Here is a 13,542-nt window from a genome sequence, read left to right as displayed (position 1 = left end):
TAAGTAAATGTACTGTGCTTCTGGATTTAATGGAGGGTGTGGCGGTTGAGATAGTAGGTGTCATTTGTTAATTTGAGGTCTGTGTTGTCTGCTTCATCAAGGGGCATCCTCTTGGCCGTACGTCTTTGCATCCCCAATGTGGGTGATGTGCATTGAGCTCACTTTGAGTATACTGTGCTGGGGAAAGCAAATTTGCACATGTGAAAGCCAAGTGAAGTCGCCTTGGGTGTGGTGCCTGCTTTTGGGACAGATGTAAAAAATGGCTTCCTTTCACTGCCTTAGCCTGCAGCGCACCATCACAACTTTCTGATGAGACATGCGTTTGTTCAAGCAGTTCTTTTTTTGCCCTAATTCTATAATAGCCAATTTTAGGAGCTGCAAATCAAGCTGACTTCAGAAGACTGCCGATGTTTTAGCTACTTCTAGTAACTTACTGCTTGGTTAATTTTCTAGTTGGGCATGACATGCTTCCTGCTTAAAAATGAACTGCTTAAAGAATTTTTGTAGTAATATTAGGGCAGGCAACTATAACTGAGTGATCACTGCTTTTGTCGCAAAATGTGGCACTGAGCTATGCAGATGCTATCACGACAGCGCAGTGTTAGGTTGTATGAGTATAGAAGAAACAAAATGGGAGTTGTGAAGTTAAAAGCCTTATTTTTACAGCCTCTCTTTACACTGCTGACATTAGAGAGCTTTAGATTAGTGGACGCAAGCTGCATGCGTAAATAAGAAACCTGTTTGGGTATTTCTGGGACCCACATGGTTTGCATAACCAAGCAGCACATGAATCCCTTGCATCCTCTTATCCAATACTATTATTTTCATTGTAAAGCAACCAATGTCGCAGTAAGTCAGATCAACCTGCATCAATATGCTAGAAATTTTTAAGCACTTAAGTTGTGATTGTTGAGTGTTTAAAGCACTTCACACCCTTGCCCACTAGACTTGTGCTTTCCAGTATTACTTGCTAATCAACTCTTGAGGTGTTTACATTGTTTTTCTGTGCTGCAAGATTAGCTTAACAATCCTAATAAGATTATTAAAGTGAAGGTCTGGGCTGTTGTATTGGCCATGTCATTCTAAAACTGTTAGGTTTGGCACTGTCAAAGCATTTGCCAACTTTAATAAACTTCACCTCACAACACATATGTATTGCCGTGGGACCATTCAGCATGTGAAAATAAAAATAACAGCAAATAGACAGTTCGAGAGCACCTGTGATTATAGTAAAGCGGGCGGGGCAGCATCTTCAGGGTAACGGGGACGTCAAAGCTAGAACTAGGGCTGCCATACATCCCGTTACCGCAATACACTGCTTGCTTCATCGCATTACACGAATGTGTCGCGGTGAAGTTATTGCATACACATCTACACAATAATTTGTCCCAACTTTGCACAGAACCTTGCGTCCCATTGCTAAAACTAAGAGCGCGAAAAGGGGCAGAGATGCAGCTGAACATCACAGTATTAAGCTCCAGCTCACTGTGTTTTGCGCGCCCTTAGTATCAGTAATATTAAACATCTGCTCTGCATTTTAGTTCGTGGGATTCTGGCAGACCATGTGATGACACTAAAGCTCCGTTATGTTCACAGCACTCCACGACAATTGTCGTAAAGCCCAGGATAAAAGTAAATTACATGAAGTCACGGATAGAGCACTAGCGCTGAACAAGATTGAAAACCTGCGCTGCCCAATTTCAAGGACGCGTGAACAGTTGTCAGCAAACAACACCTTAAGCAATATATTACTTAGGTAACGTTAGTCGTGGCGAAGAACACGTACGATACTTCTACCTACGACGCCCGTCAAGTAACGGTGCATGTACGATGTGATCACACTGCCGGAAAGGGCCAACACGGCGACGCTGCTGCATAGCGCCGGTTCGAAAATTGCATTCCCGAGGCGTTACTCCACTTGAGTATTTCGATCGTTAGCAGCACTGAATTCTTCAGAAATATGGGTCTCACACCACCAGAGTTCACCGAGACCAAAAGCCGACATGCCACATCCCCACTACTGCAGGACTTTTCGCCAACAGATACTGAAACCACTGCGGAGACATCATACGACCAGTGGTCGGCGTGGGCCGGAGATTCAAAGCGCCATATGGCGCAACGGCATCACTTGGCGCCACCGTCTCACTTCGCGCCTTCTCGAAAGTCCCTAAACGATTCTGTCCCTAGGCACCTAGGATCGGGTCACGTGAGGGATTTTTGTACGACATTTAGAGGCACGCGGCGGTGTGGACGGTAGCGGCGAGAATCACCGCAATGGCGCTGCGTGGAGGAAGGATGTAGGGTGCCTCGATGTCCTCCTCGCCCGCCGCTCCTTTCAGGGTGGAGACATTCTTTGACGGCGCCGGTGCCGCCAGAACCGGTTCGTTCTAGCCACCGCCGCCATGTCCATGCCCGCCGCGCGCGCTGCACGGTGCAGGTGGTAGGTCGTTGCTGCGACGAGTTCGCTGGGTGTCGTCTGCACAAAATGCCCGGCTGCTGCCTGCCGTTGTGCAGTAATCACTCAAGGAATGGTTGGCGAATGTTTCAGTTCCCAAGAGATCCAAGAAGAAGAATTTTGTGGACTGCAAGGATCAAGCGGGACAAATGGCAGCCCACGAACACCTCGTGCATATGCAGTGTGAGTACTGAGGCGCTTCGTGGGAATTATTTTTCCGACGTGGACTTTCTTAAGCGTTACTGATGATCCAAGTAGATTGCGTATAATGTTTCCTGGTAGTTAACATTGGGCTGACAAGTAGATTACCAGTTAAGCAAACTAGTAGCAGCAACATTAAAGTGTTTACAAAAAATAACATCTCGACTGTCTCCGTCATGTTCCAAAAACCTATGTGCGCGTCTGTGTTGTTTATGGCGTGGTGTGTTGCGCGTTCGTTGATGTTTTTCAGCTATTCGGTGCTGCAGGCGAATCAATTTGAGTCGTTCATCTCGCCCTTCCGGACGGTGCAGGACAACCAGGAAAAAGCTGGTTGGAAAAAAATGGTGCGCCCAAAGTTCGACAGTGTTCTGGCACCCTGTAGTATAACCATTGCTAATTAACGTTACTTGGACGTTACTCGCACGTGCGGAATTGTTTGCGTAACATAATAGTGCGGTTTTAAATGTAGCAGTTGCAGTAAAGTTCGGAAAATGTTTAGGAACGTACGAAACACAGCAATTGTAGGCGTGTGAACACTGGTCATATCTTGCGAAGGAAATAAATTTTACGACTTTCTATGAACGCGCAGGCTCATTTCGAAGAGGACAGCTTCGAGCAAAATAGAGCAGACGGATGGAAAAAACTAAAGCCAAATGCGGTGCCCACAGTGTTTTCCTTCAGACGTAAGTTGTCCAATTTTTCAGCGTGTTCCATTTGCATCTCTCGGTAGGACGTGGGGGAGGGGTCGTTCTTAAGCTGTAGCTACGTAACTTATATATATATATATATATATATAGGGCGCCGGGCACGAAAAATTAGTGACCCTGACCGAAAATGACACTTTGTCACTCTACAGTAGTTCTAAGCGTGTAACGAATGTAACAAGCGGTGCTTTCTATAGAAAAGTGAAAAGACATTAAGAAAGTCGTTCGTGGCATGTACCGCTGTTGAATAATGCTGTTTATGGGATGCATTTTGATGATATCCTTTGTTTTCGCAGCTTTACCTCGTCACACAAAGGCACCAAAGGATAGGACCGGACCCGCTGTCCTTTCGGCCCTACTTGAAGATCAACACGACATAGCCACTGATGATCATGAAGCTACGATGGACCCAATGTCGTCACCAGGCATATTTGAGCTGACTCAAGGACAGAATTGCAGCCCACACGACGCCAGCTCAAGTGCACTGGTAACAGACGAAGCAGGTCTGCAAGTCTGAGCCAGTGGAATGAATGCCGGGGTCTCTGACCTGCAGTCTGCATGTACCTCTTGCGCAGAATTAAGTAAGCAGCTCGCAGACCTGACACGGAAATACTGCGAACTTCAAGAATTGCATACCCAGGCAAACTCAACAATCCAAGGTCTCCGAAAAAAAGTTAAGAAGCTCGAAGGTAACATCGAAACATTCGGAAAGAACATCAAGTTCCTTAACGAAGACCAAATACAGGCACTGTCGCGCAATAGCAACAAAGGGAGTACTTGGTCCCCGCAAAGTGTTAAGCAAGCACTTCAAATTAAATTTCAATGCGGGACGTCCGGCTATGAAACCTTAAGGAAACTCGGGTACCCGCTGCCAACTAACAGAACTCTGGCGCGTCGCCTACAGGCACTCAGTTTTCTGCCCGGTGCTCTGACTGACGTGATCGACCTGCTAAAAACGAAAGCGGAGGGTATGCAAGACATTGAAAAAGACTGTGTTCTGCTACTAGACGAGATGGAGATTGCCAGGGGCTATGAGCTTGATCGCGCTGAAGATGTTGTTCTTGGGGGAACAACTTTACCTGCAAAGCCGGATGAACCTACCCACCATGCCTTGGTGTTAATGATAGGGGGTCTTAACCGGCGGTGGAAACAAGTGATTGCCTATCACTTTACTGAAAGGAGCATAGACGGCCTTATTCTCAAAGACTACATATTGAATATCGTGAAAGTTTGCGCAGATATCTCCCTGAGGATCCGCGTCGTCACTTCGGATATGGGTTCTTCCAACAGGGCAATGTGGCGTGAATTGTGCTTCTCTAGCCACAGGAACTCCAACACCATATGCTCGATACCACATCCTTGTCTAGAAGACAAAGAACTCTTCTTCACTGCAGATGCTGCACACGTACTTAAGAATATCAGGGGCCAACTTCTGAGTTCTGTCGTTTTCACCATTAGTGATGCAACCAAGTGTCAACATGACCTACCCTCAAGAAAAGTAAAACTTGAGCACGTGCGCGCAATGGTAGACTTCGACGAAAAACGGGAGCTGAAAGTCGCGGCAAAGCTCTCGGACATCCACGTGTCGAACGGGCATTTGACGAAGATGAAGGTGGGAGTGGCCGTTCAGTTTTTTCGAGAAGCTCCTGCCGGGATTCGGTACTTGATAAAGCAGAAGATCTTGGATCCGGAGGCGGAAACTACAGCGTGGTTTTTAGAGCTTGTCTTTAAGTGGTATGCTCTTGCGTCATCACGACACCCATCAACTGCCTTGAGTCTTGAACACATGGACAAATATCACGCAGCCATAGACGTATTGTGCTTGGCGTCTGAGACCATTCGGAGAACAAACATGGGGAGCACATCCCAATGGAAGCCCTGACAGGCGGGTTTCTTGATAGCCACAGCTGTGATCATTCGCCTGCAGGATGTCCTTCTAAGAAGTGAAGGCTACAAGTCCTTTCTCACGAGCTGATTGCTCCAGGACTGCTTGGAAAATCTATTTTCGGTTATACGTCTCAGGAAGCCTGTTCCAAGCGCCTACGATGTGAAGTGTACGTTGAAGCTTGTTTATGTCAGCCAATTCTTCTACACACCGTCAACGACTAGCTACGATGTCGATGACGCACAGTACCTGATCGACCTGCTGTCGGCAGGTATGCAAGAACAAACGGCAGCCGAGATTGAAGCTATCGACGACTCGGAGATCCCCTTTGTCGAAGAGGTAACATCAGCTGAGGGCGAGATTTCGTTTCATATCGGTGGGTTTCTTATAAAAGGGATCCTCAAATCTATTGGCCACTGCGAGCAGTGCAAGCCCGCATTGTTAGGCTCAAGCAGCAGTGAGCATGCGTATTTGACGTCCCTCAAGGAATACGTCTCTGAAGGCAGCAACCTTCGTTACCCAAGCGATGCAGTCATGCTGGTTCTCAAATCTTGCGAGGAACATTTTAATGGTATCACCACCTGGACGGAAAGCGTTTTCACCATGAAATCTCCTTTGAAGGCTGTAACCGCATACTTGACAAAGATGTTGCGGTGGGGCGTAACGGGCGCCTGTCAGGAACACAAATAAACAGTGGAAAAGCTCTTTGTGTCAAACTACGCGAGACTGAGGCTGCGTGTGCACCTGCGTCAAGCCGCGGCAACGGGACTTGACGGGCATGCAAGCAAGACGTGTGCAGGAGTGAGCCTACAGTGAACACTGAAATTAAATTTTAATGCATAAAGCCAGAATTCAAAAACGTTCGTTTCATTTATGCTACTCTTTTAATATAGTTTTCATTCATGTGTTTATTCTTACTTTGCTGTGCGTGCTGATTTTTCACCTTGTGTCTGTACAAGGTATCCGCTTTTTTTCCAACTGATCGAACTGAGCTGCAAGCTGACATTCTAATTTATTTTGTTCAAGTTAATTCAAGGCTTCATTGTAGTTTCTGGTCGTTGGTCTGAGATCTACGAAAGACCTGTGGCAATTGACACCTCCTGACAGCTGACATAATAAAAACCTGCATGGCGACCCAAACGTCGTGACCGAAATCACGTATCTACTCGTCACTTATTGACCTCGTTTCTTTACTACCGGCATCTTCTTATGCAATAGGAATTTCCAGGGCTGCATACCAACATGCTCACAAGCAACACAAGTTCACGGCATAACTCTTCGCGAAGAACAGAAATGCAGGCAGCGTAGCAATTTTTAGATTCCTCTATGAACGCTTGTGTTTTACGCATCATTTCCCACTGTAAAACAAAGGGATTTCCGTGCAACTTAATTTCTGTATTTACAGTTCGTAAACAAAACACGCCAGGCCGCTGATCAATGGTTGCAACGCGTTTTACGAGGATACTTCCAGACGACAGCATTAAAACAACACTAAATAGAAACAGGGAGTTGAGCTGGCCTAGGGCCCCTAGGGAAGGCGCACATATTTTTTCGGTGCAAAAATATTTCTTAATAGTAGAGAAATTCGTAATCGAAGTAATCAAAAAAGCGCATTGCTTCCGTCACAACCGCTCATCCACACGCGCGCCAGCAACGCGCTGCTCGCAGCGGGCAAGAACATGGCGGACGCCGTAGCAGACGACGCACTTGTCTCCACCCTGAACGGAGCGGCGGGCGAGGAGGACATCGAGGCACCCTAAAAGGAGGTAGGGTGCCTCGATGTGCGCCCCGGAGAGCGGGCGCACATCGAGGCACCCTAGAAGGGGGCGAGATAGGGCGAGAGGATAGGCGAGAACACGTGATCCGGCTTTGGAGGACAAGGGAAAGGAGAGCAAGACTCGCGCCGCGAGCAAGAGATGGCAGCAGGAGCGCGCACAGCTTGAGCAGCGCGTGGATGATGACCTTGGTTACGGCGAGGCCGATGGAGATGGTGCCGCGAAACGCGGGAAGGGGCGCCAAAGAGGTGCATCTAACAACAACTTGCCGCAGGTGGGCAACGATTCCACGTCTTCGCATTACGCGTGCGATGCTGTACCATTACTTTCTTTAGGCTTGTAGCGCAGCTCAGAACGAGCGAAGAAGGTAAAAGGGTTAATGAATAGGAACGGAGAACATAGTGAGCGCTAACTTCCAAATGATTTATTTTATTTATCACAATACACACAGCGCCCGTAGGCATTACAGCGGGGGTGGAGGCGGAGAGAAGGAAACAAAGAACCGATCAACAAAGCAAGCAAAACAAAACATATACCCGGAACGCTTTCATACTCGCACATACACACAAAAACACTATCTTACTTCAGTGGGCATATAGAGCTTGAAAATACATCATTTGAGAGAATCGTTGCGACATCGGATGGTAGCTTCTTCCATTGGCTTATGGTTCTGGGGAAAAATGACATTTTAACGCGACAGCGTTAAGGAGCTCGTGTCGCAGAAAAGCCGGTGTCGTCGGTTTCGGCGTTGGCGGCGTTGGCCGTGAGCGATAAATCCCAGCAGGCGCTTCATGAATAAAAAACAACTTGCAAGATTGGCTGGGTGGGAATCGAACCAGGGTCTCCGGAGTGTGAGACGGAGACGTTACCACTGAGCCACGAGTTTTTTTTCTTTATTTCCAATGTGACAACACAAAACAGAGAAACCAACACAAAAATGTTAAAAGCGCCAACCAGTAGCTTGTTGACCCGACATTTTTAAAAACGTTTGAATGACACTAGGTCATTAAGTACAGGATACCATGTTGGCTGTTCGTCCTGGGACTGGTACACATCTCGGATATAGGCAATGCTTCCAATGAAGTTTTCTCTTACCGATCTTACAATAGGATCTGCATGTCTGACAGCCATTCTTGTTTTCCACATGCTATGCATGCTTAATACCATGAACATGTCATAGAGCACACCCCTGTCATTGTTAACCGCAAGAAAGTTAATTCCATATGGTGTGAGGGGCGAATCTTTTTTCAGCGTTCTCTGGAGGACGTTCCAATGAAAAATTGAATCTAAACAGTCTAGGAATATATGTGTTACTGTTTCTGGCTTGCGGCATAGAATGCAATTAACTGACCCGGGAAGAAAAAAGCCCTTTTCCTGCAGCCAGGGTTTGACTGGGAGCGTGCCACTATGGAGTTGAAAAAAAGTTTTCACAGACGACCGAACCGGCATTTTTTTAACTCTCTTTAAAACATCCTTACCCAGACCGACAGAAAAGATGGCTCGATATAAAGGTACTGGAAGCATCACGTCACGGAGATCTTCGTACAATTGTTTCTTTGATACTATAATGAGATAATCAAAAGAGAAACGTACTCGAAGAATCTTGAAGGCACTTACAACTTCGCGTAGATACCCGCACAAGCCGCTTCCAGTAACGCCACACGATGACACAATAAACTCGGGGAGAGCATTCTGCAGTCTCACTTGAAGCACTGCTCGCAAAAATGGGTCATGCTGGTCCCGCAAGAAAATAAACCTTGAGACAATCTGCCTCAGAAAAAGATGAGCTAAGCCAAGCCCTCCTGCTTTCAGTGAGTGAAATAAGTTGAGACGACTTGTGCGTTCCCATGTTGAATTCCATACAAACGATGCAAGAATTCTATAGAATTTCTGCGCACTAGTTCGTGACATAGCGAGCACCTGCAACACATACCAAATTCGCGCAACAAGGAACGTATTGCAAATAGTTGACCTGGTAAATATGGATAAATTTTTCCCGTCCCATTTCGTAGTTTTCTGGCGCCTTCTCTCAGCTTCTTCTCTCCAGTATTCTGTAGGCTCATCATACCAGTTTAAAGGTGCTCCTTGATATTTTGTAGGAGAGACTGTCCACTGTAAATTTTCAAAGACATTGGGCTTCTCATCCCAGCTGCCATGCCAAAAACCGGCGCACTTCTCCCAGTTAACAGCGCTTCCAGACATATTGCAATACGTTCGAGCTTGTTTAACAGTTTCACGGACACTTTCTTTATCCCCACAAAAGACGGCTACATCATCCGCATACCAGAGAATTTTGACTTCACTGCCCATTAAACGGAAACCGCGTATTTTCTCATTGTGTATAACTTGTAAGCAAAAAGGCTCCAAGTAAATTGCGAAGAGAAGTGACGAAGCTGGGCATCCTTGTTTTATGCTTCTACATAAGTTAATATTTCCAGAGAGTTGTTTATTCACTAATAAGTTAGTGCTACGCCCTTCGTAAGACAGTTTTAAGCCTTCTAATATAATGTTTCGAACATTCACGTGCTCTAGAACAGAAAAGAGCACACTGTGCACAACACGGTCGAAGGCCTTCTCCATGTCTAGTTGCATCATAGCAACTCTTCCTTCCCAGGCATCGCAACACTCCAGAATACTTCTTGCCACATGTATGTTATTAAGTATAGAGTGGCCTCTTATGCCACAAGTTTGGTGTGGGCCTACTATTGATGTCATCACTGATTGCAACCTTCTTGCTAACACCTTCATGAATATCTTATAACCTACATTGCATAAAGTTAGGGGGCGATACGACCGTACTGAGAGCAGCTTTACAGGGTCATCGCATTTCGGGATCAGCACTGTATGAGTTTTTCGGAAAGAAGGCGGCATGTATTTTACTTTATAAGCCTCGGCTAGAATACGGTGTAAAATGACTGCTAGTTCATGCTTAAATGCCTTGTAGAAAGCTGCGCCTAGGCCATCAGGTCCGGGCGCCTTTCCAGGTTTGAGTTCGTCAATTGCGGTTTCGATCTCATTCAACGTAATCGGTTCCTCGAGGACTGTCTTGACGTCATCATCTAGCCTCGGCATTAAAGGCAAGTATTCGCTATCAAAGCCAGCTTCTACCGCTCCTTGGCAGCTTAACAACTTTCTGTAGTGTTCGGAGAAGGCACGCTGTATTGTATTACTATCGCTACTACGCACGTTGCCGTATTCAATTTCTTTTATTTCATTTTGCGATGCGTATCTTTTCTCTTCGCCCAAAGCGCGCCTTGTGGGCGTTTCCCCGAGCCACAAATGCTCTGAGCGCGCACGTATCACTGACCCCCTATATCTCTTGACATCAATGATTTCAAGCTCATTTTTTATATTCCTTATCTCTGTTGACAACTCTTCTGGCTGTGGGCATTTTATCGACAACAATACGTTAAGCTTATTTCGCAATTCATTTTCTTTTTTCATTGTAGCGTAACACAGAGGCTCTTTCAATGGCTGTTATTTTAAATTCCTGTTTAAACTCTTCCCACATCGCTATAAACCCCGCGGATTCACTAGCAAGCATCTCTTGTATACGTTCTTTTATAAACGCGAGAAAGGTTGCGTCGTCCAGAAGTTTGACGTTGAATTTCCATAAGCACCAATTAAAAGGACGGTTTTCTTTTCTCTTGCCGAGCGAGAACATTACAAGACTGTGGTCGCTGAAGGATACGTGCCTCACGTCATAGCTTCTACACAACGGAACCAGTCTCGCTGATATATAAGCTCGATCTAATCTCGCGTGACTGCCCCGTTGGGAATGCGTGAACACAGTCTGCTTTCCACTGCAAAACACCCTACCAACATCTTCTAATTCACGCTCTCGGGTTGCTGCGAGCAAGAAACCTGCACTTTGATCGCGTACAAGCAAGTTGTTATTCCGGTCGTCAGAAAAACAAACACAATTGAAGTCTCCCAGCAAGATAATATAGCGCTCAGATTTCAAATAGACATCAAGTTTTCCAAAAAAGTCACGGCGTTCACTTTCATTATTTGGGGCGTATATGCAAATTACCCGCCATTCCGAATCCCACAGCGAAAAGTCACACACAATCATTCGACCTTCATCACAAATACAGAATGCGGTACAATTTCTAAAGATTTCCGCAACAACATAACACACCCACCGGAACTGCCGACAGCATGGGAAACGCACGCACTGTACCGCGCTCTAAATGTTTGAACCATTCGGTCGGTGCGCTCGTCACTTTCAATTTTTGTTTCCTGTAGAGCGACTATGTCTAAATCATTTTCTTGCAGTAACCGGCTGACCTGGTACTGCCACATTTTCGCGCCCAGGCCTCGGACATTGAGCGTACCAATGCGTAGCGCTATTGCAGATTTTGAAGCCATTTTCTTTTTTTTAGAAGAAGAAAAACAAGCATACTAGTTCAAGTGAACCCATACATCCTGCCATTTCTCAGAACGCGCACAATTCTTTCCTAGGCAAAAGCGACCGAACTTTACAATTGTACTCTGCAGCCCGTCCCTCACCTCGCATACAGGCATTGCTGGGCGACGCCCTCGTTATTACGGGGGCGCCTTCGGTACCGTCGGAATGGAATCCGGCGGAATGTGAGGCTTTGGCTTGAAAGAAGGACGGCGGTACGAACTTTCTTTCCTGGGCGGCTCCTGTGCCTTCCCGCTGCCCCCTTCGTCACCTTCGGAAACTTGCGTGTGTGGGCGTTTCGCAGACGAGCTGCTCGCGACGTCCACGTCTTCTTGGTCGCTACTCGGCGAGGCTTGAGTGGTATCGGAGAAGTCTTTGACGAAACACGTTGGCGTAGCGGTAACCTGTCGTTCAGGTGCCACGTCACTGTGGTCGCTTCCAGCACTTTTCGCAAGTTCCTTCTCGGACGTTTCAACAGCTGCCGACGTAGGTTGTCTGACCTTGATTCCCGCAGCCTCCGCCGCGTCCGCCTCGTCCATGATGTGCTCGGTGGGGTCCTCCCGGCTCCTTCGGCTTGCTACGCTTGCGTAGGTTTTAGCGCACTGGCTATCGTCATGTCCGAACCGACGACAGAGCTTACACCGTGGGACGCGGCAGTCTCGGCGAATGTGCCCTGTTCGCTGACACCGCAGGCAAAGCGGCGGTCTCCCCGGTACCACCACAAGGGCCGTAATGCCACACACTCGTAGCTGGTGTGGCAGGTCATCCAAAGTCACGCCACCCTTGAGCTGCAGATTAACCGTCCGTGTCGAGGAGCCCTTATCGCCGAGTCCTGGTACACGCCATTGCTCTCTGCAAACGTCCGTCACTTTTCCGTACGGTGCAAGAGGAGCGCGCACGTCTTCATTTTGTATGTGGTAAAGCAGCCAATAGAGCCTTAGGCGGACACTATGGGTGCTCGGATCTATCACGAGGCAGCGGTGATTCTTCACAGTCACATCAGTTACGGCGAGCTACTTCTTCATTCCTTCCGCAGTCTTGAAGGTGACCGCCCACACGTGATTCATCTGAAAAGCCCCCAAGGCAACTACCTCGGGGAGCAGTTCCAGATGATCCAATGTATTTCGGAAGTCCTCAGCTCGAAACGGCCTGGCTTTAACGCTGCCGTGAAGAAAAACAGTATTTAAAACAGACGAACCTGATGGCAGTTGTGGCAAAATAACGTCATATTCCGTAGAATCCTGTGCATCTGTCCTGTTACCGCGGCCCTTCTGGGCCGCATTCGCCGCTCCAAGGGAGCTCGACATTACACGACCGTACACTACGGTGGCCGGAAGTGGAATCCACTGAGCCACGAGTTCGATGCTTCAAAGCGGTACAAAAGCGCCTCTAGTGAACGCGGTGTTGCCTTAGAAACGAGCTGTTTCTAAGGCTCAGACGTGCGTCGCTTGCTCAGGCGCACATTTCGTTGTCGCGCCGAACGCTGCGTTGCTCGACGCTCACCGCGTCCGATGCGGGGCGCGTAGTCGCTGCGCCGTAGCCCATTTTCTTACACCCCTTGGCGGGTCGACGGGAACGCTGTCGCGTCCCACTCTTGAAGGCGAAGCTTAAGCGTCCTCCAATTTTTAAACGCTTCAGTTTTGCACGCTATTTCTTTAACCTTATTTTCATGGTCCAGCCGTTGAGAAACCTAATCAGGCTTGGAAAAATATTTCCAAGGATCTATAGCTGTTCGAGAGTGGAAGATGTTATGAAAGAGATATCCTGAGATATTTCCTGCGTTGCTGCAGTTGCTCCCAACCGAGGCTCTCTTTTGCTCTTGAAACAATGAAATTCCTGGTGTAATTTGAATAAACAAAACGAACGGCTATGCTTTGAATTCTTTCTAAACTGTTCACTTCACGTGCCGTCCACGGATCCCACACTGCACAAGCATAATCCAGAACAGGTTTATTTCGTGACTGAGAAGGCTATACTTATACACTCAGCGAACCACGTGACCTGAAGAGACAACAACTCAAAACCAAGCAACAAAAGGAAAAGGAAGCATGTGAAAAAAAAATTCAGACAGCCTGTGGCGGCAGTCCGAGATACGTCAATTCATTGCTCGATAA

Source organism: Dermacentor variabilis, chromosome 6 (assembly GCF_050947875.1).
Source record: "Dermacentor variabilis isolate Ectoservices chromosome 6, ASM5094787v1, whole genome shotgun sequence".
Lineage (NCBI taxonomy): Eukaryota > Metazoa > Arthropoda > Arachnida > Ixodida > Ixodidae > Dermacentor > Dermacentor variabilis.
This window is presented reverse-complemented; position numbering follows the sequence as displayed.